Below are 26,491 nucleotides of genomic sequence, written 5' to 3'. Positions count from 1 at the left end.
AGAAAACCAAAACCAATATAGTTTTTCAGCATGTGAGTGAACCAGGTCACACTTTCTTGCCCTGAAGCTTCCAATGTGGTTGTAGCTATCATTTTGTGAATGCTAATGAAGTAAATAAATCATGTGAAATTTTCCTGACAATTGATGGTACTTCTTCACCTTTTTCCTGGAAAAACAAAAGACACAAATGATTGTCCCACCGGCTGCATTCATGTTTCCATGACATTTCATATAAAGCCCTAAACAGATTAGGCCCTGGATATTTAAAAGAACGTCTTCTTCACCATGAGCCCCACTACCTGTTGAGATCATCTAGAGAGGTTCACCAGCAGTTGCCTCCAACTCGTTTGGTGACTACTCAGGAGCGGGCCTTCTCCATTGCTACCCCTGGACTTTGGAATGTGCTCCCTGTTGAAATAAGAGCCTCCCCATCTCTGGCAACTTTTAAAAAGGTGCTGAAAACACATTTCTTCACCCAGGCATTTAATTAGATTCATGGTTTAAATTTTTAATACTGGTTTCAAATGATTTTTATGTTAATGTTTTTAATGTTTAAATGATTTTAATTACTTAATTGATTTAGTACTTATTTGAATTATTTTTATTTGTTGTAAACTGCTCTGAGCCATTTGTTGGAGGGGTGGTATATAAATCAAATAAATAAAATAAAATAAAATAAAATATAAAATATAAACTATCTAATAGGATTCTGTTTTTCTTTGTAAAGATATAGGGCTCCAAGTGAATACATGGTTGTTCTAATATTCATAATAATGAGGGATGTGTGAATTGATTCGAGGCAGGAGTGTAGCTAAGCGAGAGGGGTCCCATGCTCGCCCCTCTCCCCAGCAGCCCATCAGAATGACAATGAAGAAAATAGGGAGGGAGTGAAGCTGGGGGGCCCTCAGGAGCTGGGGAGCCTGGGTTCTTTGAACCCATCAAATCAAATCTGGCTGATTTTATTTGACCTCAGATTGAATGACAATACATTGAATGCATGCACACCGACTCACACCTAATCATCATCATCATCATCATCATCATCATCATCACCATCCAGAGTTAATTTTGAGGGTAGAGTCCAAAGTAGAGATGTGCGAAACGTTTTGGGTACAGAACAATCTGTACCCAGAACTGCCCGTTTCGGGTGCCAAAACGATCACCTTCTTGCTCTCCTGAAATATTTTGGAGCTGAAATGAATCACCCCCGTTTCGGCTTCAAATAGTTTGTAGTTTTGGCCCTCCATTTTGTGGCCGATAAAGTGCTTCTTCTTCCTCTTCCATTTTGAGTTCTGACATATACTTGAATTTCTCACCTTTTTGCCTCCAAGTCAATGGCTTCAATGCAAAAAGGTCTGATCTGATGTCTACTTGAATTTTGGGTGCCAGGGCCAAAAGGGTGGGGTGGGGTGGTAGTGCCTCATGGGTGGATGCTACCACCCAAATTGCAGAGTAATTGGGCAAAGGGCTGATTTTTGGTGAATTGTTGATGTTTTAGTGTCTTTGGGGCAGATTTGGGGCATAAAGTTGGATTTGGGGTGGAAGAGTGGGGTGGGGTGGTAGTGCCTAATGGGTAGAGGCTACCACCCAAATTGCTGAGGGATTGGGCAAAGGGCTGATTTTTAAGTGATTTTAGAATTTTTCGCATCTTTAAGGTTTTTCTCCTTAAGGAACAATGGAGCCTCCACCCATTAGGCACTACCACACCACACCACTCTTTTGGCCATGGGACTCTTTTTTTGATCTGAATTGATTTGGATTTGGATTAATTTGGATCCGAATCGAATCTGGGGTGATTCGGATGGGTCAGATTCAGACCCAAAAATGAAATGGGGGTGTTTCGATTAGGATCTGAATTGAAACACCAAATATCCGAATTGCACACCCCCACTCCAAAGTACCTTTATCAGTGGTGGCTGGTGTGGCTGTTACCAGGGAGGGGTGGGTGGGAAGCACCTTTAACTATTATTATTTGTTATTTCTCTGTGTAAACCACCCTGAGCCATATTTGGAAGGGCGGTATGGAAATCGAATAAATAATAATAATAATAACTGTAAATGTGTAGGTGCTTATCTCTCAGAGCATGCCACTGCTCCGAACAGCTTTCAGATGTGGTGTGAGGAGAGGTAAACACCTCCTAATTTACTGTTAAAGGTGCATCCTACTGCGCCCTCAGTGGTACCCACACCAGCCACCACTCACCTTTATTATTCAAAATTGATTATAAACACATATTTTGGGACAAATTCAGAACATGCTTTAAATGTTTCACTGCTGCAGAACATGCTCAAACTATAGCAAATTTCTATATTCTTAGTTGCAATGAGTACATGACATAACTGTATCATTTTGATGAGAAAAACAACCATTTTAGTAGGAGAGGTAAGCACCTACTGATTTACAGTTAGATGCCTCCTGCCGCTGTTTAAACCATTTAAAAGTGCAGTCAACAATCAAAACTAAGATGAGACTTTTTGGGGCCTGGGTATCTGAGGCAAAGTGTCAAATGAAAAGTGATTTTCTGGCCCAGAAGAATGCCTCTATGTACAGATATTGCGCATGAATGGGATATTCAAGAACATACAGTTCATTTTAGGGGCATCACAAGACATTACCAAAAAGGACATTTCTTACATATGCCTTGAGAAGAAGGACATTTCTTAAATATGCAGAGTCAGTTTAGAGTACAAGTAAGTCTATTAAATTGTATGGAAGGTTTTGGAAGCTAGTTCTGATGTTCTGACTCCATTTATGTGTGTGTATTACAAACATAATTTTTCAAAAAAAAATCCAAAGGTATACTCCCATATCCTGGATGAGCCACCACAAATGTAGCCCTCCTTGACAATAGGAACCAAATGCATTGAGTCAAATTAAGGGACTATTGAGCTCCCAGTCTAAAGTGGTGGGAGATTTATTTCCCCTTTATACTAGCACTTCAGGAAAACATGTGAATTCAACATATATACTTTGTACCAATCAACAAAAGAACAAAATTTTCTATACTCAAATTAATAACTATAAATTATAATTCACTAATAATAATATCTAATAAACACAATGCTTCAAAAGTAAAACAACCAATTAGGAATATAACTAAAGTAGGAATTCCTACTTTAGAAGTTAGATAAAGCTGCTGTCTACTTCTTCATAGTACAAATGCCACTGGGGTGAAAGTGGGGGTGGTCAAACCCAAGTGTTTGTAGTCGAGAGAGAAACAGATCCCTGCAGACACCAAGATCCAGTTGCTCAGTGCAATGGAATCAAAAGGCAAAGCCCTTCTGAATCACCATGAAGCTGACAGTCACTGACTACTATGCTTTCCTCTTACTTATAGTTTCTAGAAAATCCAGAACTCCCTTTGCCTCCAGTTACCTTGCTCTGGTAGGATCAGCATAAGTTGTTTCTTCTCATCTCTCTTAAGCTCTCTTTTCCTCACTTCCTTATAACATCCATAGAACATTTCCCCCAGGCAAGGGTGGAGGGTAGCTTAGGTAGTTGTGTCGCCCCATGACAATATCATGTAGGTGTAATCAAGATGGATTTCATCACTGATACTATGTTGCAAAGAAAAGATGCTTAACCGATGACACAAACAATCGCACGATATCCTTAATATCACATGCTAGCAAAATAATGCTCAGGATCATCCAACGCAGATTAGAGCCCTACGTGGAACGGGAAATGTCAGATGTTCAAGCTGGTTTCAGAAAAGGCCCAGGAACAAGAGACATCATTGCTGATGCATGCTGGATAATTGAGGAAGCCATAGAATACCAAGTCAATATGTGCTTTATTGACTACAGAAAAGCCTTTAATTGCATCAACCATGTCAAGTTGTGGAATATCCTTAGGAAAATGGGTGTCCCAGAACATCTCATTGTTCTCATGAGAAACATATACACAGGACAGGAAGCCACTGTCTAGACAGAACATGCTGAAAGAGACTAGTTCTAGATTGGCAAAGGCAAGGCTGTATACTTTCTCCTTCTTTATTCAACTTATACGCTGAACATATACTGAGAGAAGCTGGATTGGAAGAAGATGAGCGTGGTTTTAAAGCTGGAGGAAGAAACATTAATAACTTGCACTACGTTGATAACATCACTGATAGCTGAGAATGCGGATGATCTACAAGCTCTAGTAATGAAAGTCAAGGAGCACAGTGAAAAAATGGAATTATGACTAAATGTAAAGAAGACTAAAACTAATGACAACGGGTACAGCAACCAGCCTCTGAATTGATAATGAAGACATTGAAGTGGTGGATAGCTTCTGCCTTTTAGGATCAACCATCAACAATAAAGGATCCAGCAGTCAATAGATATGCCACAGATTAGCACTTGGTAGGGTTGCAATGAAGGCCTTGGAAAGGATATTTAGATGCCATGACGTGTCTATACATACAAAGATTTGGACAATAGTTTTCCCTGTGACGCTCTATGGATGTGAAAGCTGGACTTTGAAGAAGCAAGCTAGAAAAAGTATTGATGCTTTTGAACTTTGGTGCTGCCGAAGACTTTTGAGGATACCATGGACAGCCAGGAAATGGATCATAGAACAGATCAATCCAGAATTTTCACTTGAGGCACAAATGACCAGGCTCAAACTATCATACTTCGGACACATTATGTGAAAACCCAGCTCCTTTGAGAAGTCCATAATGCTGACTTCCGGTTGGAGTGCTGACGAAGCTGCATGCTTCCCGACAAGGGAGACCAAGGATGAGTTATTTGCGGGGGGTGGGGGTGGAATTCAGTCTTCGTAACCCCACCACCACCCTGGATTAAAAGGTAGGGATGGAGATTGCCCACCTGTATACCCCTGAGCCTGCTCCTTATCTCAATCACTGTGTTGGAAGGTGCAGGTTTGATTTAAGTTGAACTGTGGGGGTTTGGTAACAGCTGGCTGAACCCTCCTTTGGAAATCTACAGACAGAAGTCTGCCTGGCACCTGATTTCTTTCGGTTTGGATTATAATTAATGGTTAAAGATCAAGAACCTCACCCTGAAGTGTGGTCAGTGATAAATTTCTGAAATTCTATCTGTTGTATTGAGTGGACAGAAATCAAGCCGCTGCTGTGAAGTTCTTGCAAAAGTCTGCCAGCCGTAAAGTAAGGTTGGGAATTCAGTTTGAGCATCAAATGCTGGAGCTTAAGAACTGAACTGATGGTTAAAAGCCTAAAAACCTAAAAAGCACAATTGTTGGGGTAATTTTGTTAGTTATCCCGAGAGAGTTAAGCTAAAGAAGGAACTGAACTGTTGATTGGTGGTCAATAATGTCTATTAGAAAGTGCACCAATTAGATGAAGAAGGCGGACCATTGAACCATGGGAGAATTAAACTATCGGTGATAAGATAGAAGTGTTGTGGTCTGGAGCTGAGCTTATTTGAAAATAACTGGAGGCCTGTACATTTTTGGATAACAAGGAGACTGGAACTTGCTGTAAGAGCTGTGCTGTTGGGTTTGAACATTTATATATTTCTACATGAGAAGAAGAGTTGAAAATAATGCAAAAAGCTAAAGACAAGCAGCAGAACTAAACACAAATGGCCAGAAGGCTTTCTGTTCCAAACCCAGGCCCGGGTGAAGGAAAAATGTCTTCAGATTTGAATGAGACACTAGTTGCTATGAAACAGTTATTAGAAGCAAATTCTGGTACCTTGCAACAAGTCAGCCAAGGTATACAAATATTGAATAAAAGAACATCTAACATTGAGGAGACAGTGAAAAAAATTAGCTGATGACAATAAAGAATTTAAAAGAAGGATGGACAATTTGGAGCAAGAGCTGGGATCATTAAGAGATGATAGGGAGAAATTACTAGATCAGATGGCTTTGCTGGAACTGAGACAAAAAGAGCATTTTTTGAGGTTTAGAGGGATCCCAGAAAACACTGGTCAAGATATAAGGAAAGTTTTTATGGAGAAACTAGCACTACTTTTGGGAATTCAAAGTGAAGAGATGGAGAAGCAGATAGATTCAGTTTTTCAAGTAAACTCTGCATATGCCACAGCAAATAAAGTAGTGACAGACTGTATGGTTCAGTATAACTCCAAATCGAATACAGAGCAGATATTGCAAGCACATTTTGCTAAAGCCCATCAAAGGCCAATGGATAAAAGTTTTGAAAGAAATACTATCCAGGAACTTAAGGAAATGTAAGGATTACAAATTTTTAACAGACGCCTTAAACACCAGTGGAATACACTTTTGATGGGAAGTGCCTGAATGGGTCTCCATTTTTTACAAAGGGAAGAGAAATAGAATTACAGAGCTCCTCAAAGCGCAAGAATTTTGACGTAAATACAAAAAAAGCTTAACCCTGGAACATCCAGTGCCTTCAACACACAACTCTAATTAGTCAAGATGGATTACAAAATAGTGTCATGGAATGTCAATGGATTGAACAATAGAACAAAAAGGACTTTTTTTTTCATTTTCTCAAAAAACAAAGATTGGACATTATATGTTTACAGGAGACACATAATAGAAAACAAGACAGAAAATATTTGGTTAATAAGGCCTTGGGGCAAGAATTTGTTTCTTCTGACAAGGAAAAAAAAAGAGGGGTGGTATTTTATGTAAAGCAGCAATTTGAACCCAAGTTGATTTTTTAAAGATGAAGAAGGTAGGGTGCTAGCTCTGGAAATTATATTTTCTGGAGTTAAAATTGTGATAATTGGAATTTATGCACCCAATGAAAAAAAAGTAGAATTCTATAAATATTTAGAACAGAAAATGGCTGAATTATCGGAATGCTAATTTAGTTTTACTGAGAGATTTTAATGGGGTTGTCTCTACAACTTTAGATAGAAAATCTGATATGTCCGAAAGGAATTTAGAAGGCAGGTTACCAAAAGCCTTTTTTGACTCAGTAGAACATATGGATTTGCATGATTTGTGGAGAGTTAAAAACTCTAATGCAAAGGAGTATACCTATTTTTCTAAAAGATATAAATCCTACTCAAGGATAGACATGGTCTGGACATCTAAATCTACCACATTGTGTATGAAAAGAATGGACATTTTGCCCAGAACTTTTTCAGATCATAATGCAGTTTCCTTTGCCTGGAAGAAGATTGGAACAGTATCCTTTCATTGGAGATTGAATGAATACTTGTTGAAAAAAGCTGAAATTGTGGAGAAAGCTAAACGGAAGTTAACGGATTATTTTGAATTGAATTTAAATCAAGGAATGGATAACAAGATAGTTTGGGATGCAGGGAAAGCAGTTATGAGAGGGTTTTTTAAATACAACAGAATGCATACCTTAGAAAACAAAGGGGACTGAAAAAAGAGGGATAATTTTTGAGATCTCAAAAAAAGAAAGAGAGCTCTTACTTCTTAAGGACAAGCAAGAGACTATCTGAGTTATCAAAATGCTTCAACAACAGCTCTCTATGTTGGTATTAAATGAAGTTGAATGGAATTTAAAGTATTTGAAGTAGAAGTCATTTGATTTTGCAAACAAACCAGGCAAGTTATTGGCTTGGAAAATTAGAAGTGAAAGAAAGAATAAGTACATATCCAAGATATCTACAAAAAAATGGACTTTCCTATGATGAAAGGGAAATAAAAAGGGAAATTTTCAGATATTACTCTGAATTATATAAAGAAAATAAAGTAGAGGATATAAAAATTGATAAATTCTTGAAGACACAAAATATTCCACAACTTACTAAGGATCATATAGAAATTATGAATGCACCGATATCAATTTTATTTATTTATTTATTTATTTATTTATTTATTTATTTGAAACATTTAATATATCACCCACTCCGAAGACTCTGGGCGGTGTACAAAAACATGCAAAGCAAGACAGCATTAAAATTACATTCTAAATTAAAAACTAAAGTAACTAACAAAAAAGAAAAAACCAAATAGATAAACTACAGGGCAAAAGCCTGGCGAGAAATAAAAGTCTTCAATAGAGATTTAAAAATCAATAAGGAAGGAGCTAAATGAATCTGAAGGGGAAGGGAGTTCCAAAGAAGTGGGGCAGGAACCGAAAAGGCCCTTTCACAGGTCCTAGCACCCCGAACCTCTCTGAAATCAGGGACCGACAGAAGGGCCATCTGAGAAGATCTGACCAGATGGGCTGTAACTGGATGAGAGAGGCAGGTCTGTAGGCAGACAGGCTCCAAACCCCGCAAGGCTTTGAAGGTCAAAACCAGGACCTTAAATTGAACTTGGAATCAAATGGGCAACCAGTGCAATGACTGTAGGAGAGGTGTTACCCTCTCATATTTTCTGGCACCCATGAGTAGGCAAGCCACTGCATTCTGGATCCATTGTAGCTTTCCGATCATCCTCAAAGGTAGCCCTAGATAGAGAGCATTACAATAATCTAAGTGGGAGACAACGAGGACATGGGTCACTGTCATTAATGCCTGCCGTTCAAGGTAAGGGCATAATTGGCAAATCAGATGAAGCTGGGCAAAAGCACTTCTGGCCGCAGCCTCCACCTGCTGTTCAAGCAGGAGGCATGAGTCCAAAAGGACCCACAAATCATGAACAAGCTCCTTTGGGGGAGGTGCCACCCCATCTAGAACAAGGTTCACATCCAGCTGTTGGCCGGTATGAGGGCTGAGTAAAAGTAGTTCAGTCTTAGTGGGATTCAGTCTGAGCTTATTTTGATTCATCCAGACCTTAACAGCTTCCTGACATCAGGTAAGCACAGAAACAGCATCCCCAGAATGGTCTGGGATGGCAATATACAGCTGAGTATCATCAGCGTATTGATGAAATCTCACCCCAAACTGGGAAATGACCTGACCCAGCGGCTCCATATAGATGTTAAAGAGGACAGGGGCAAGAACTGAACCCTGGGGAACTCCATAAAGGAGTGGCCATGGGTCAGAGCATCTGTCCTCAATGCATACCGACTGGACACGCCCGCTAAGGTGAGAATGGAACCACCGTAAGACATTGCCCCCGATACCCAATCCACGCAGGCAGTCAAGAAGGATAGCATGATCGATAGTGTCAAAAGCTGCTGAGAGATCTAAAAGGACCAAGAGAGGGACACAACCCTTATCAAGGTCCTGAAGAGGGTCATCTACCAGAGCAACCAGCGCTGTCTTTGTGCTATGCCAAGGCCTGAAACCCGACTGATAAGAACTTCTTCCAAGACCCTCTCAAGCTGGGCACATACAACCCTCTCTAACACCTTTGCTACAAAAGGGAGGCTGGAGATCAGCCTATAGTTGTCAAGGACCTCAGCATCCAGGGTGGGTTTCTTTAAGTGAGGAAGAACTATTACCTCTTTAAGGGCTGCTGGCATGAAACCCTCATGTAGCGAGGAGTTAACCAACTCCTGTAGCCAAGAAATAACATCCCCACCAGCTGTTCTAACCAGCCAGGAGGGACAATGGTCCAAGCAACAAGTTGCCACACCCATACCCGAGAGAATCATGTCCATATCCTTGACCAGCTCAAATTTGTCCCATATAACGTCACAAGGGAGAATCTCCTCTATCTGATCAGATTCTATAGAAGTAGAGTCCAGCTCTAGCCGAAGGTGGGTGACTTTATCAGCAAAGAATCGAGCAAATTGATCACAGCGGCCAGATTAAGCAACTACTGGGTCCGTTCTCCTAAGAAGGGAGCGGGTAATCCGAAATAAGGCCTCTGGACGAGAGTCAGCTGATGTGATAAGAGCGGAGAAATAGTGTGATTTTGCCGCTCTTATCGTCCTTGAATATTCCCAAATATGAGCAAGTAATCGCATTCGGTCATCTTCAGCACCAGTTTTCCTCCAATGATGTTCCAAGCGTCTTTTGGTCTGCTTCATCTCCCTAAGCTCTGCAGAGAACCAAGGGAACCGGGATCTATGAGCCTTAAGAGGACGCTTGGGAGCGATTTCATCTAACACCCTCGCGGCCTCGATGTTCCAAGATTCCACGAGCTGCGTCGAAGAAACACCTACCAGATTGCAAGGAATGTCCCCAAGCATCGCAATCCGATGGGATCCATAAGGTGCCTGGGGCGGACCATCCATGTTGTAATGCTGTCCTGGTAAAGCCTCCAGTCAACAGATGAAGAAAATATTAATGAAGAATAGGAGGAGATAACCCACGAGGCAAGAAGAAAGAGGGAAAAATAATAGCAGAAATGGTGGGGAAAGGGTGTAATCCAGTCCAGGAAATCACTCCTGGAGGAACTGAATAACAAGTTAGCTCAATAGCAGGAGAAGTAGGAAAGGAAAGGGTGTCAATGTAGAGTCAGTTGGCTGCTCGCCCAGAGGTAGCATCAGAGGATGTGGCAATCAGCCCAAGGTTGTTTACAGAGGGGGAAACAGGTGGTAGGTTGGCTGTTGGCCTAGAAATGTTATCAGAAGGTTTGGCAGCCAGCCCTGGGGAAATATTATAAACACACTCAGAGGTATGAGTAGGCACCTTAATATAATAGATGCCCCATAGCTTAAGAAAACAACGAAGTTTAAAGCAATAAAGCGGAATAGAGGGGGAGTGAAAAGTCAATAACAACTTTTTAAAACCAGAAGCACTTGTAAGAGATTCAAACTCCAAAAGATCAATATCTGCAATTGTCCAGCGTAGTAATTGGCTAAGGGAAATAGTAATCCTAGTTTTATCAGAACAACAGCCCCTATACACCCCCGATCGTTCAATGATTTGTCATTTGGAGGGACTGTGGAGCTGAATTGATGGGAGCCTGAAAAGAAGACGACATCTCTGGCAGAGAAGGCTCAGACACAGGCTGAGAAGATGAAGACATTTCAGAAGGATGAGACTCACATGCAGGCAAAGTTATAGGAGGTTGCATCGGGGATTGAATAAGAGGTGGATCCAAACACAAGTTCTCATCCTGGAAGAGTGGAGACGATAACAGTCTTAAATTGGTATCCAATTTCGCATCCTGTTTATTATCCACACCAGATAATGGAATTAACGGAAGCAATAAATCAAAGTAAGGTTAATAAAGCACTAGGGCCTGATCATTTGTCAGCTTTGTATTACAAATCTTTTAAAGATCAACTATTACAGCCTTTGCAATGGATGATGAATGATATTCTGCAAAAAGGGAATATGCCGAAGTCTTGGAAATATGCCAATATTGCAGTAATTCCAAAACCGGATCAAGATTTAACGCAAGTTAAGAATTACAGGCCAATATCACTATTAAATAATGATTATAAACTTTTTGCTGCCATTTTGACAAGAAGAATGAAGGTTGTACTAAGAGCTTTTATTCATGAAGCTCAAGCAGGGTTTTTTGTTTTTGTTTTTGCCAAAAAGGCAACTAAGAGACAATGTGAGAACAGTCCTGAATGTATTGGAGTATTATGAAAAACATAGCGACAAACAGATAGCTATGGTCTTTTTGGATGCAGAGAAGGCATTTGACAATGTCTCATGGTAGTTTATGTGGAAGTTATTGGGTGCGATGGGAGTTGGTAATAATTTTATTAGGGCCATTAAGACAATATATTCAGAGCAATATGCCAAAATTATTATAAATGGGGAAGTATCAGATAATTGTAAAATACAAAAAGGAACTAGACAAGGTTGTCCGCTTTCCCCATTACTTTTTATATTAGTTCTGGAAGCGCTTTGTAGAAACATCAGAGAAGATGACCAAATACAAGGCCCGAAAGTAGGGAAACAGGAGTATAAACTCATACTTTGAGGATGATGTGGTGTTTTTTCTAGAAAATCCATTAGGAAAGGTTGGAAGGCTCTTGGAAAAAAATAGAGCAATTTGGCCAATTGGCCAGGTTTTATATTAATAAGAGTAAAATGAAGGTATTGACAAAAAATATGGACCAGAAATCAAATGACAGACTTTACGAGACAATTGAATTGAAAGTGGAGAAGAAAATCAAATATTTGGGCGTCTGGTTGACAAATAAAAACTCTTTGTTGTTTTCAAATGATTATATTAAAATATGGAATAGAGTAAGAATTGATTTGCAAAGATGGACTAGAATGAACTTATCTTTAATGGGAAGAATTTCAGTTGTGAAGATGAATGTCTTACCTAAAACGTTATTTCTTTTTCAGATTATTCCTATAATTAATATGCTAACCTGTTTCAAGTAATGGCAAAAGGATATAACTAAATTTGTTTGGCAAGGGAAAAGACCACAAATGAAATTTAAAAATTTAACAGATGCTAAAGAAGGAGGTGGTCTCACCCTGCCTGATTTAAGGTTGTATTTTGATGCTGTCTGTTTAACGTGGTTAAAGGAATGGATAACATTAAGAAATCTCAGAATACTTGATTTGGAAGGATTCGATAGAAAGTTTGGCTGGCACTCATATTTGTGGTATGATAAATGCAAAGTTCATAAAGTCTTTCTTAATCACTATGTAAGGAGGAGTCTGATGGGAGTATGGGCAAAATATAAAAAATGGTTGGAGTGTAGAACTCCACTATGGGTATCCCCGATTGAGGCTTTGGCATGTAAAGAGACAAATATGCAATCTGAATAGGGTACTTATAGGGATTTGTTATGTTTTCAAGAGAAGGCCTGTAAATTAAAAAATTTAAATGAGGTACAAAATTTGGTTAGTAATTGGTTTCAGTATCTTCAGCTAAATGAAATTTATAAAAAGGATTGGGTTTGTGGATCAAATGTCGAGATTTGAGAAGGAGCTGTGTGAAAATGATGAAAGATTAGTCAGTGTATAAGTTGTTGCTTTTGGAGGAGACGAGATGAAGTGGTTAAAATGACTATGATAGAAAGGGCTCAAGATGTGGGTCATAATATAGATATGGCTGTTTGGAAACAATTATGGAAAACTGATTTATAGTTTACTGCATGCTATACTTTAAAAGAAAATTATTATAAGATGATATATAGGTGGTATCTGACACCGAAGAAATTAGCTTTAATGTATAAAAATGTTTCAAACAAATGTTGGAAATGTGGACAATGTGAAGGAACTTTTTTCCATATGTGGTGGTCATGCGGGAAGGCAAAGGCTTTTTGGGATATGATATACAATGAGTTGAAGAAGTTTTTTAAAATGACGTTTTTTACGAGGCCAGAATCCTTCCTGCTGGGAATAACTGAAAGAGAGTTCTCCAGAAGAAATTTAACATTTTTTTATGTATGCAACCACGGTCGCTAGGATAGTATATGCACAGAAATGGAAAGACACTAAAATGCCCTCAAAAGTAGACTGCTTGATAAAAATTTTGGAATATGCTGAGATGGCAAAGCTTACAGATGAAAAGAGATGAAAACTTGGAATGTTTTAAAGAAGATTGGGAACCATTTTTGTTTTACTTAAAGAACTATTTTTCTAATATGGACTTTTCAGTAGGGTTTGAAATATAGTAATAACAGCAGGTTGGGTAGGGTAAAATTGAGTAGTAGCGTGGAGTATGTATGTTTTGAATTATTATAGCAATGGTTTATATGTATAGTTATCGTAAACTGTGCAGATAGGTAAGCGGGAAGTCAATGTTTACTTATGTGTAAAAATGAATGTAATTTGAATGTAAAGCTATTGTAAAAGCCAATAAAAATTTAAAATGCAAAAAAGAGAGGGGGGGGGGGAGGGAGAGAGAGAGGTCTATAATGCTGGGAAAAGTTGAAGAAAAAAGAAGAAGAGAACGACCAGCAGCAAGGTGGATAGATTCGATTATGACTGCAATTAATGCACTGAGAGAGCTTAAAGGCCAAGTTGAAGACAGATCATCTTGGAGAGAATCTATCTATGTGGTCGCTAAGAGTCGACACCGACTTGAGGGAACTAAATCAAATCAATTAATCAATCAATTTATCAATCACTATGTTGCAATGGTCCCATCTGCAGCACCGTGCTTTTTGTTTGTTTCTCACATACAGTTGTAGGTTGCTATAATGCGTCAGAGAAACTCAGCACTTTTGGGAAGATTATGTGGTCAGAACTGTGACTCTAGGTCAGATCCAGCTTTCTTAATAACTGCTACATTCCTTTGATGTCTGTAGCCTTCTGTCTTGCACTAAATGAACAAGTTAAGCAGTTAAGCTATTTTCAACAAGCACTGTTTACACATTTTACAATGTTTACCCTCTCTGGCTCATTAGGATGAGCCCATTGTAAACATTGTAAAATGTGTGAATGACTGAGTGAATGACTGATTAAATTATACTGTTAAATTGCAGTTACCTAATCCAATATCAGGAAGGATTTATTTCAAACTAAGATTTGAAAACATAAACCCCATTAATGTTGAATCTTAAAGATGTCATTAAAGCCTCCTCCAGATAGAACTACTACAGTCCTTTGGAGAGTCTCTTCCTTGAATTTCTCCATCAAAGCATCTGCTCTTCCCGCCCCACCAGCTGCATAACTGGAACCAATTATACAGTCAAATTGCAGCTACCTCATCCAGGAAGGATTTATTTCAAACGTAAGCCTTGAAAAAGGTGACTTTCTGCCCTCTCCAGCTTTCTTTTGCTAGCATCTCACCTTCATTTTCAGGAAATATTTCTGTTGTTATCTCTGTTGTTTAAAGCGGGGGAGGCAGAGGGAGGCTAGACCAGAGACAACACAGAGTCAGAATTGTGCACAATGCCCTCATGCTTCAGGAGCTCATACTACTCCACCCTCCACTTGGCATGAGAGGCAGGTGCTTAGCTGGAAGATTCCTGGACAACACTAGGCACAGGAAGCACCAGCAGCCACACACAGTACTGAGTTCTAGGTAACTTTGGCTAGTTACTGGATCTTTGGAATCATGGCGGGGGGTGGGGAGATAACAAAAGGACACAGGATCACCTGAATGAGGAACTTACATGGGTTCACAAGGCATAAGGCATGCATGCAAGTAACATGTTGTTGAGAATCAAGGGGCTGTGTGAATGAGTCAGCACAATCTGGCAGGCACCATAAGGCAGCAGGGCTCTAGCACAGGGCTACTCGACTTTGGCCCTCCTGCAGTTGTTGGCCTGCAACTCATATCATATCTGATTACTGACCACTGTGGCTAGGGATGCTGGGAGCTCTAGTCCAAAAACAGCTGGAGGACTGAAATTGGGTAGCCCTGCTCTAGTAGACCCAGAAGCTATTCCCACGACCAGGAGAGATCGGGCTAAGGGAGCGTGGCATGAGGAGACCCCCACCAGGAGGCTAAAAGAAGCCTCCCGGCCCCAGGGTCTCTCATTCTCCAGAATGCCCCACATAATCGCATGGGGCATCCTGGAATGTCTGGTGGCCAGCTGGCACCCAGTCCCCGCCGCCCCTCCCAGCTCTCTGATGGAACCGGCAGTCATGTGGGCGGCTGATTCGGCCACACAAGGATGGTTCCCTACCCATGTGTGGGGAGAACGAGCTAAGCCCACTGTCCCTGCACGAACCGTAACCGTGCTTCACACCAATGTGAAGTGCCTCCCAGTGGCAGATTACCAGAGAGGCAGAGGAGGCATCTGCCTACAGCAGCAAAATGTAATTGCCATTCCTTAAATTTTCCCGCCCTTCTCTGGGGACAGCGGCAATGGCTGCGGTGGGCGTGAAGAGAAAGTCATCCCCCCATGTGTGTTTTTTAAAGTCGCTGCTGTGCGGTGGCGGCAGTAGCTGCAAGGAAGGGAGAGGAGAGTTCCCCTTTGTTGGAAGTTAAGGACTTTGCGCTGTCTCTTGTCTCATAGACAGTGGAGGACAGACTAGTGAGTCAGAGGACTAGAGGGTCAAGACATTGGTCATCCCTTCTCTACTGCTCTGACACTATCCCTTTGGATGTAGATTGCTACTCTTAGGGACTAACTTCCTTCCTCTCTTCTCTTCCTGTCCCTTCTACCTTGCAAGAAAGCATGCATGTCCCTTCTACCTTGCAAGCAAGCAAGCAAGCATGCAAGCAAGCTCCTCTCTCTGCACCATGAGTGCAGAGAAGATGCAGAATCAATCTGCATCCAGCTAGCTAGCTAGATTAGAGATCCTAACTCCTCACTTTCCTATCTAGAATGGAGTTCTCTAATAAATGCCTTATATATTGATTTGAAACTATGAACTGGCTCCAAGTTACTTTACTCTCAGCATACACACATGCCTAACTAAATCCGCTGTGTTGTGCACTCTGTCTGTGCACTCTGCTATAATTGTCTGTAATTAATTATTAATTATTATTAATTATTATTTATTTTTATTATTATTAGCTATAATTATTAATTATAGCAGAGTGTCTGTGCACTCTGCTATAATTGAAAAAGAGTTTCTTTACCAGAGAGAATTCCCAACACCCTTAACAAATCCTTTACCAGTTTTACCCAGGGAGGGAGGATGGGATGGGGCACAGACCGGCACTGGGAGGATGGGGGTCCCTGAGGGCAATAGAAATATTAGTGCTGTGGAATGTGTTCCATGATTGGGGCTGCCAGGGCTCAATGTGTTTGTGCACAAATAGGGTTGTGCATTTTGTTTTGTTTTTCTGTTTTGTTTTTGGCCCAAATCTGAAACGCCCCCATTTTGTTCTTTGTTCAAAATCAGCCAGTCTGAAACACCCCAATTTTGTTCTTTGTTCGAAATTGCAAAATCCGAATCTGAAATGTTTTGGATTTTAAAAAATGGCCCCAGGTTAAAACTAGTGGGTGGGGGTGGTAGTGCCCAATTGGTGGAAACTACCACCCAAATTTCAGAGGAATTGGGCAAAGGGCTGGTTTTTGGTGAATTTTTGAAGTTTAAGGTTTTTCCCATAGGGAAGAATGGAGGTTTCAACAAAAGTATAACTTAATGTTTGGGGGAAAGGGGTGGCCCAAAGCAGAGTAGGGTGCGTGGTAGTGCCCAGTGGGGGCAAGGAAGCTGCCAGAATTATTTCAAAGGAATTGGGCAGATTTTTAAAGATTTAATGGAGTTTATGGGTCTTTAAAGTTCTTCCACATAGGGAATGATGGAGATTTCAGCAGCCCCATAACTGCACCTGGGGGGCACCAGGGTGGCCCAGAGCGAGTGGTGGTATAGACCACATAGGGTGCCAACCACCCTCATGGGTTGCTAACCCATGGAGTACTGGTTTCTGAGATGTTTTGAGTGTAGATTCTCTGATAGCATATGAGAGTGGATCCATTGTTTGTTGTAGAAAATCTCATGTGCTACACTCTACACTCCGAACACCTCAGAAACAACAGAACCCAGCAACCCATGGGTTAGCAACCCATGGGGGGTGGTTGGCACCCTATGTACACTACACCACCACTTGCTCCTGGCCACCCCAGTGGCCCCCAGGTGGAGTTATGGGTCTGCAGAAACCTCCATTATTCCCTATGGGGAAAAATCTTAAAGAAGCGTAAACTTCAACAATTCCTAAGAAATCAGCCCTTTGCCCTATTCTTTTGGAATTTGGGTTGTGGCAGGCACCCTTTGGGGCACTGCCACCCAAGCCACTGTTTTGCCCCTCAGACCCCCTTTCTGTCCTGAATCTGCCCCAAAGACATGTCAACTTCAGAAATTCTTTAAAAATCAGCCCTTTTCCCAATTCCTTTGGAATCTGGGTGGCAGCAGGCACCCATTGGGGTACCACCACCTGACCCACTCTTCTGCCCACAAAGCCCCTTTTCTGCCCTGAATACACCCCAAATAACATCAACATCACACATCAACAGCAGAGCTTTGCAAAGAACCAGGCAGATTTCCAAAGGTCATGCACATCCACTCCCCCCCTCCCCAGAAATGCAATTGATCTACACACAACCGTGTGAAACAACAACAATGAAATGCACACTGCCCCACTGGCCAATGAGGGTAAATGCACACTGCCCCACTGGCCAATGAGGGTAAATTTTACCCTCAAATTTCCTTAGAAGGAATAAGGAGGCAATTGCCAGCAGATCAGCCCATGCTTTCGTTGGCCAATCTGCAGGCTGGAAGGGTTGGAAATTCAAACAGATGTCAAAACTCAAAATGGAGACTGAAGGAGAAAGACTTTTTGCAATTGTAAAATGGAGTTCCATAACAGCCGAAACAACAAAACGTTTTGTAACCGAAACAAGGACATTTTGTTTCAGCTACAAAATTTTCTGTTTTGTGTATTGAGTGTTTTGTTTTGGCTACAAAACAGTCAAAATGGCCTGTTTTGTGCACAGAACAAAACACACATCCCTAAAAATCACCACAGTCCTGAATTGCTGGAGATCTCTCTTGCTTTCCCTATATTTTCTTCCTATCCTTTTATTGGAGATAGACAAGGGTGGCCCATAAGATGCAGCAGAAAATGGGCATTCATCAATGTGTTTCTTTCCCTTTCAATGCAGGAGCTGCAGGGACGCGGCATCTTTGTTGCCGAGAAGTGGAGAAAGGAGACAGCAGGCTTCTGAGAGGTGGCCAGCAATAAACGTGACTGCCCTAGAACTGACACATTTCTGGGCTGTTCTGAGCCACCCTCTCTATGGCTTTGAGGAGCTAGAGCACAAAGCTTAAGTTATGGTGATGGCAACATTCAGGTGAAACAATTGCCCTTTGGAATCTGAGATTTCCTTAGTGAAACTCACTAGAAACCCAAGGTTCAAATTCAGGTTTGGGGTTGAAAACAGAGCCATGGTTGTTCTGTTTTTGTTTTTGTTTTAAAGCATGGTTTAACACATTGGGATGACCACAGCGCGAACCTTTGGCACATTTACATTATGTCTGAAGGTGGCCACAGCCTTTTTGCATGCAGACGATACAGCTGTCATGTCCACTACACTTGTCGGAATGAGGAGGGTCCTGAAAACGTTGACAGAAATCTACAGGAAGAGACATGATGAGAAACTATAAATTATCAGAAAAGGAATGTAATATTTTTGGCAAAAAAACTAACAATACAAGTATGGAGATTAGAAGAAGTTAAGAATTTCAAATTTGGGGGCATCTCGTTTCATGAAAAATCTGCCTGGAAACCTCATATTTAGGCAGGAAAACTAAATGCTATTATATTAAATCTATTTTATAATTTCAGTGGACAGAAGGAGGACATTTGGTCCCCACAGTTTTTAAAGCAAAGACAGTAAGGTCGTTCACATGACCATTAGGGTGGGGGAGGGCTGGGGAGAAGGCAAGAGCCTACCTGCCTTCCCCAACATGAGCCAGGACTTGAACAGGGCTCTTCCACCCACACACCCACATGTGTGGCAGGGCTTTTATGATCATGCTCTGGATTGAGTGTGTGTTCCAGAACTGGGGGGGAAGGAACTCCAGCCACCAGGAATCTCACAATTGAATGCACCACATAAGCAGCACAATGCATTGGGGAAATTTCTGCTGCTGGGTTGCTCCTTCCCTCTAGCCCCTGTAGTGCTGGTTGTGTGAATGACTCCAATAACTGGGATAACTTACATGAGGGAGAAATCTGGGAAATATGCAATTCATTTTATATTTATATTTTTATAGCACGCTTCGACTTAAGGATCTCGGTGCAGTTAACAACAAGATAAAAACAAAACTAACATGTCAGTAAAAGCTGGCTAAAAATGAAGCAAACACAGCTACAACTTAAAAAGAGAGCAGGAGAAACTCATTGGCCAAAAGCCTGAATAAAAGGAGTGGTCTTCAATGTACTCTTAAAGGTTGGGAGAGAGGGAGTCCTGTGGATCTCAGGGCAAGTGAGTCCCACAGCCTGGGGGCAATCACCAAGAAGGCAAATGGGCCTCAGCAGAGCAGAACCCTCCCAGCTAATCTAGTCAGGTGGGCATATTCAGCTGGGAGCAGGTAGTCCCTAAAATACCCAGGTTCCCAAACATTTAGAGATTTAAAGGTAATAACCAACACCTTGAATTATATCCAGAAACAGACTGGCAGTCAGTATAGTGCTTTCAATATTTGCATAATATGTAAACTGCGAGATGACCCAGAAATCAATCTGGCAGATGCAGATTGATTTCTGGGAGTTGCAGATTGATTCTGATGGACACACTGGAACGAGTCCAAAATAAATTTATATCAGAGCCTTACCAAAAATTCCTCCAGGAGCTCCTTCTTTCATGCTGAGAGCAGAGGGGGCTTGCATTTCCATCACAACAAAAATATATAAAGCTTTATTAAACCTTTGGTTGACTTGTGTCTACAGAAAATAACCAACTCACAAAAAATGTTTTCTAGAACAAAGATATACTTGGTTTCAGTTTGGTCTCAATATAGTTAAATATTATTTTCCTAGTTATGAGCTGCCTCGTGTGCCTTATAGAAAGAACCACATCAAAGCTAGGATAGTTGAAGTTGATTTTGCACTAAAGGTAAAGTGTGCCGTCAAGTCGGTATCGACTCCTGGTGACCATAGAGCCCCGTGGTTGTTGCTGGTAGAATACAGGAAGGGTTTACCATTGCCTCCTCCTGCGCAGTATGAGATGATGCCTTTCAGCATCTTCCTATATCACGACTGCCCGATATAGGTGTTACCCACAGTCTGAGACTCATACCAGTGGGGATTCGAACCAGCAACCTCTGGCTTGCTAGTCAAGTCATTTCCCCGCTGAGCCATTAGGTGCAAAAGCAGGCAAACAAAAAGCTAATTCCATTTTAATTTATTTAAGGGTGTGCCCAGTCAGACTGTGTACCTCCAGAATTTAACTAGGCTCCTCTTCAACAAGCATTCACAGAATTAAGATGTCAGTCTATGCTTTCTGTATGGTTGGAGGGTAAGTATTGCCAAATCCCATTTTTTGTGATGCAAGAGAAACAGAAGATATTCTCCATCACATTTTCTATGGCTACTAGTCGGAGGGCTATAGGCCACCTCCAGCCTCAAAGGAAGGATGCCTCTGAGTACCAGTTGCAGAGGAGTAACAGCAGGAGAGAGGGTATACCCTCAACTCCTGCTGTAGGCTTCCAGTGGCATCTGTGTGAAACAGGATGCCGGACTAGATGGGCCTTGGGCTTGATCCAGCAGGACTGTTCTTATGTTCTTATGTACTGTCATGCTTATGAAGATCTCACAGAAAGATTTCTGAGATATTTGTCATATCTATGGGATCACCCTTCTGATATTTTTAATTTCTGATATTGTCACTTCAGATAAGTGACAATGTCCGTTATATTAAAATGTGTGTGTCTTTGCTGCTTGGAAAATCAGGATGAAATTACAGGAGGAATTATAGACTAACTCATTGTCTGATGTGATTAACTATATTTTTTGAGATGACAAATTCCATTGCCCTGTTATTTGTAAACCACCCAGAGACTCACGTTTTGGGCAGTATAGAAATATGTTGAATGAATGAATGAATGAATGAATGAATGATTAAATAGAGCAAGCAAGCAAGCACTAATTCCCATGTTTGAAAAGATGCATGCTGCTTTGGGTGTGACTTCTTGGCACTCAATAAACCTACTTAAACATTGCTGAACCTGCAGTTAATCTGTCACAGTATATTATTTCTCAATAAGGTTTGCACACTCTGCACTCCCTCTGTAAAATACAAAGGGAGCAGTGTCTCTATGGATTAGCGGAGAAATACCGCCCTCAGGTGAAGGTATAACTTAACCTGCTGCTTTCACAGCAAGGTGACTGGAGAAAAGGAGAGAGCAAGACTTCCAGGATCAGTAAGTAACAGGGTGTTTGATTGTGTAGGGGTCAGGGGATATCTCCTTGTAGATAAAAACAACAGAGTGTCTTGTGGCCCCTTAAACCCTAACAGATTTAGGGTAGCATAAACTTTTGTGGGCCAGAACACACTTTGTAAATTGGCAGATTCGGTGTCTGTCTTTTCAATTAAAGCAGACAAAACAAACAGACAAAACAAAACACCCTCCACAATTGATTTACAGAGATAGTTAACGGTTGTGACAGCACCAACTGAACTGCAAAAAGCAAGGAAATTAGATGGTCCATAATGTTCACACCATGGAGGTATGAGACCTGAGTACAGTTTAAGATATTAAATATATTATTCAATATAGATAGAAATTGTGACTTCCTGAATGTTTTTTTAAAATTTTTTAAATTTTAAAGTTTTAAATTTTAAAGTTTTAAATTTTAAAGTTTTTTAAAAAAAATTTAAATACTCCTTATTTTCAATTTCATTGAATTTTTCTAGAAACAACAGAAATATCATTAATAAAATGATACCAGGTATTCCTTAGAGTAATAAATACAACTAGCTGGGCCAGGCACAGTGCACCTGCACCTTTAGTTTGCCGACCCGCCACCCAGCCCGCAGCTGCCTTCTTCCTCTTCCCTCCCGCCCCCATCTTCTTCTTTTCTGGTGCCTACCCACCCTCGCTGCCATTTTCCGGTTGCTCGCCTGCTGGCCAACCATCCAACTCACCGGTCACAGCCGCCCACCTACCAGTCACGGTCCCCTCCTGCCTGCATTTTTCTTTGGTGGGGCAGTGGGCCAGCCACCACCGAAAACACCATATTCTTCCTCTTGCCCATCCCCACCGCTATCGGCAGCTGCTTGCAAACTCTCACGAGAGCTGCCACACATGGAGTATATCTAAGAGAAATATAAAGAGGATAGTGATCGGCATATATCTGGCCACGGTTACCCACACCTTAGTCACGTCGTGGCTGGATTACTGTAACGCGCTCTACGTGGGGCTGCCCTTGAAGAATATCCGGAAACTGTAGCTAGTGCAAAATGCGGAAGCGAGGGTTTTATCCGGAGCTGCCTGTTGGGAACATATCACCCCCATTTTGAAAGAACTGCACTGGCTGCCGGTTCGTTTCCTGGTCCAATTCAAGGTGCTGGTTTTGACCTTTAAAGCCCTAAATGGTTTGGGCCCGGGGTATTTGAGGGACTGCCTGCTCCCAAGGGTTGCTGCCCGCTTGACGAGGACATCTGAGGGGTCCCTGCTCCGGGTGCCGACAATGAGGGAGGCCTGGCTGTCGTGCACTCGGGACAGGGCCTTCTCTGTTGCTGCCCCTAGACTCTGGAATGCTCTCCCGGTGGCCATTCGTTCCTCGGACTCCATCACGGCTTTTAGAAAGCTTGTAAAGACTTGGCTTTTTACCCAGGCTTTTACATAATCGTTTTGACTGCTGCTTCAGTGTGTTTTTATCTGTTGTATTGTTTTTATGGCTGTTTTTATATGTTTTTAGCTTGATGTTTTTTATTGCTTTTTTATTGTATGTTTTAATTTTTGTGAACCGCCTTGGGGTTGTTTTTAACGAAAGGTGGTATAGAAATGTAAAAATAAATAAAATAAATAAATATACTACAGTTAATATTATAGATACATTTGCTTTGCTATTAATGATGCTCCTAGCTGTATAGTTTAACTAATCTTCTTTTGTTCTTTCAGGCAGATGCCAAGTACAAAAAACCAGTGGTGTATCTAGGGTGGGGCAGGCAGGGCACATGCCCCGGGCGCCACTTGAAGGGGGCACCATTTCTTAAAATAAATTTTTAAAAACAAAATGGCTGCAAAAAACAAAATGGCCACTACGCCATGCCAGGCCTCGCAGAGGCCATTTGAGCATGCGTGGTGGCCATTTTGTTTTCAGCAGCCACTATATATATATATATATATATATATATATATATATATATATATATATATATTTATTTATTTTAAAGCCACCACACATGCTCGAATGGTCCCTGCAAGGCCCAAGGCCTTGCCAGGCCTCACAGAGGCCATTTGAGCATGCGTTGCAGCCTCCAAAATGGCCACCACTCTGATCTTTGCAGTCCCAAATAGGCCCAAAAATCAGCCCGGGATAGGCTGTGGCAGTGAATTAAGAGGCCAGCAGGGGGAGGGGGAATGGTGAGTTTGTCTTTGAATCAGTGTGAAATCCTTAGTAGAGCAAGAAATACTGGGATATATTCCAAGCAGTGACACAGTTTAGTCTGCATATCCTCTAATTATTTTCAGACTATCTGGGAAAAGTCAAATTCTCCATTTATTTTTAAAACTTATGTAATATTGATGCTACAATGCATAGTAGAGAATTAGACAGGCACTTTTGTTTAGTTTTCCAAGTACACCTCCACATTTGGGTATTTGGGTATTTCATGTCAGTAGGCTCCAGCATTTGTCCAACATTTGTCGTTTCCCAGCATTTTTTAGTCTGGCTACATCCACTGCTAAATAGTTTTTGAAATATTAAAAGATTAATGAGCTTGACTTGTATTTTTTTAGCTGATATTATGGTAAAGTTATATGAAAGATGGGTGTCAGATGTTTGGACAGAGGGCGCAATTTCAGTGCTTGCCCTAGGTGCTATTTTCCCTAGATATGCCTCTGCAAAAAACATCTTGTAGTTCAGCACAGATATCTACGAGCTAATCAACAAACCTAAAAGATACATCTGGAGATGGATGTGCTTTTGTACAAATCCTTTCTTTCAGGAGTCATGTGGTTGCTGCTGGTTTTCTTTGCACTTCCTCTATGGAATGTCTTCTATATCTAAATATGTGTCTTTATCATTCTGATCTATGACAAGACTGTTAACTTAAAGGGAGATTACACCAATCATTGCAGAACAGTTTTGGCTTACCTCTGGAACATCTATGGAAGAATATTGCATGTTTCATTTTGTTGTTGTGCCTTTTTTGTTACCAGGCTTAGTGGTTTTCTGAAACCAGATGAAATGGCAAAAACACACCATTAGATTACAGAAACCTAGATCTGAATCCACAGATGGGACATAAATGTTGTTGTAACACTTTCTGCTTGCTGACAGGTAGTGTTTACATGATCTGCACGAAATTCTGGGACATACTACTGATTAGGGGGTCCATTTTTTTGCACTTTGCCTCCCAAAGGAGCAAAGTACACATTATTTAAAATGACTGAGTATGGTATGTGTGAGCCATTTTTTGCAAATAATATAAGAGGGCAGTTTAGGCGGGGACTTCAGCATGGGAGAAGGGGAGCTGTGCTCCTGCCATGATTCCAATCCAGATTGGGGACTACTGTGACTACTGTTTCCACTGGGAGAGAAATGGGAGGGCCTAAGTTCTGTGGTAGAGCACATGCTTTACCTAGGGAAGGTCTTATGTTCAATTTGCTATTTCAGTGTAGACTGGGGAGAACAGCTGTCAGAAACCCAGTCAACAACTACAACAAATATTTATATACCGCTTTTCAACAAACTTTTCCAAAGTGGTTTACATAGAGAAATAACAAACAAACCAACAAAGATGGATCCCTGTCCCCAAAGGGCTCATAACCTAAAATGAAACACAAGATAGACACTAGCAACAGTCACTGGAGCTACTGTGCTTGCGATGGATAGGGCCATTCCAGAAACTGAGCACTAGGCTTGTGCCTGAAATGTTTCTGAGGCCATTATGAAGGCCTCCGAAACGTTTTAGCGCTGGGGTTTCGGCGCTGAAACGGTTTCAGCGCTGAAACACCGAGGGGGGTAGCACTTTAAGTATGGGGGAGGGTGTACTTCCCGCTGCATTTCCCCCGCCGGTACGCTGTTGTTTTTAAGCACCTCAGGGCGGCAGCGTTCCTCCCTGCCACCCCGTTTCCCCCGTCGGCTGGAAGTGGCCGGAAGTGGTGAGCGCGCGTGCGCCCGCCATGCGTGCGTGCGGCCTTCTGCCACAGCTTGGTAGCTGGGTAGCAATTGTTATTGTACTAATGCATTGGCCCTAGAAATAAACCATTGTGCAATACTCACTCAACTTCCTTGTGTGTGCTAGGGAAGGGGTGGCAAGTAGACTGTTCCTAAACCCTCAGTAATTCATCCTCAGACCTGTAGAATAGGTGCCTCTTCAAATATGCTAGTGAATGTTTGCTCCAGAAAATCAGTGCAGTAATGTTTGTGTGTGTGTGCGCATGTCCATGTGCAGCAGCATTAGCATGTAAAAAGCAAGAGATATATATGATCAGAGACTCTACTTTAATGGTTTCTGCACAAGCCTCAGCTTATACCATAGCAATGTGAGCTAAAGAAAACGAACAGAACAAAAATATCTACAAATATTTGAATCTGATGGTCTGCCATGGGACTGGTAGAACTATTTGAATAAAGTGTGAGATGAGCTCTCAAAGATAACAGACATCATACTGAGAAAAAGGAAATAGAACTGGAAATTTATTATAAATTGATGTGCTGTTTGAAAGTTTTCAGACAAAACGGATGTACTGAACAAAAAAGAGATGCCCAAACCAGGAAACATTCACCCAAGAATTCTAAAGAATCACATTGTTAAGCTGTTGGCTATGATGTGTAACATGACTATCAACACTAACCTTCCAGAATATAATTTTAGTCACAGATCCCCAGCATACATTTCTTCTTGTAAAAGGAGTCATGACAGTGATTTAGATCAGACCTGAAGAAAAGGTCAGTAGAGTATTGAAGAGCGCTCATCATCATATCCCATGGCAGTCCATGGGAGAAGGTTTTCCCTTTATCCAGTCTCACATCTATGTGCCTTCTAGGGATGTGCAAACATGTTTGACATTGAAACACTTTGGTTCAACCATTCGGGATCGAACCAAACCATCCCGTTTGGTCCAACCTCCGGACCAAACACCCCCTGACTGTTCAGGGGGTTCAGGACATTTTTAAAATTTTTTTTTTTTAAAAATAAGATTTTTTTTTTTACTTACCCCCTTCGGGGGAGTTGTTGGAGGCAGCGGTGGGGGGTGGGGTCCCGGCCATGCA

The 26,491-nt window shown here is 41.3% G+C and overlaps 1 long non-coding RNA gene across 1 annotated transcript; it reads right to left on the bottom strand.

Annotated features, from left to right (window-relative positions):
* Window position 1: 1 nt before the first annotated feature.
* Window positions 2–25,675, bottom strand: LOC128323994 (uncharacterized). Its single transcript, XR_008306561.1, has 4 exons — window positions 25,499–25,675; window positions 24,368–24,445; window positions 18,570–18,674; window positions 2–166 (listed from the first exon to the last, which is right to left on the bottom strand). It is a non-coding gene; the product is annotated as an uncharacterized LOC128323994 (long non-coding RNA).
* Between the last annotated feature and the right edge of the window lie 816 nt (window positions 25,676–26,491).

The sequence above is a fragment of the Hemicordylus capensis genome, chromosome 4, assembly GCF_027244095.1.
Source record: "Hemicordylus capensis ecotype Gifberg chromosome 4, rHemCap1.1.pri, whole genome shotgun sequence".
In the NCBI taxonomy this organism is placed as follows: domain Eukaryota; kingdom Metazoa; phylum Chordata; class Lepidosauria; order Squamata; family Cordylidae; genus Hemicordylus; species Hemicordylus capensis.
Note: the sequence above shows the minus strand (reverse complement) of the source record. Positions and strands in the feature narration are given on the sequence as shown.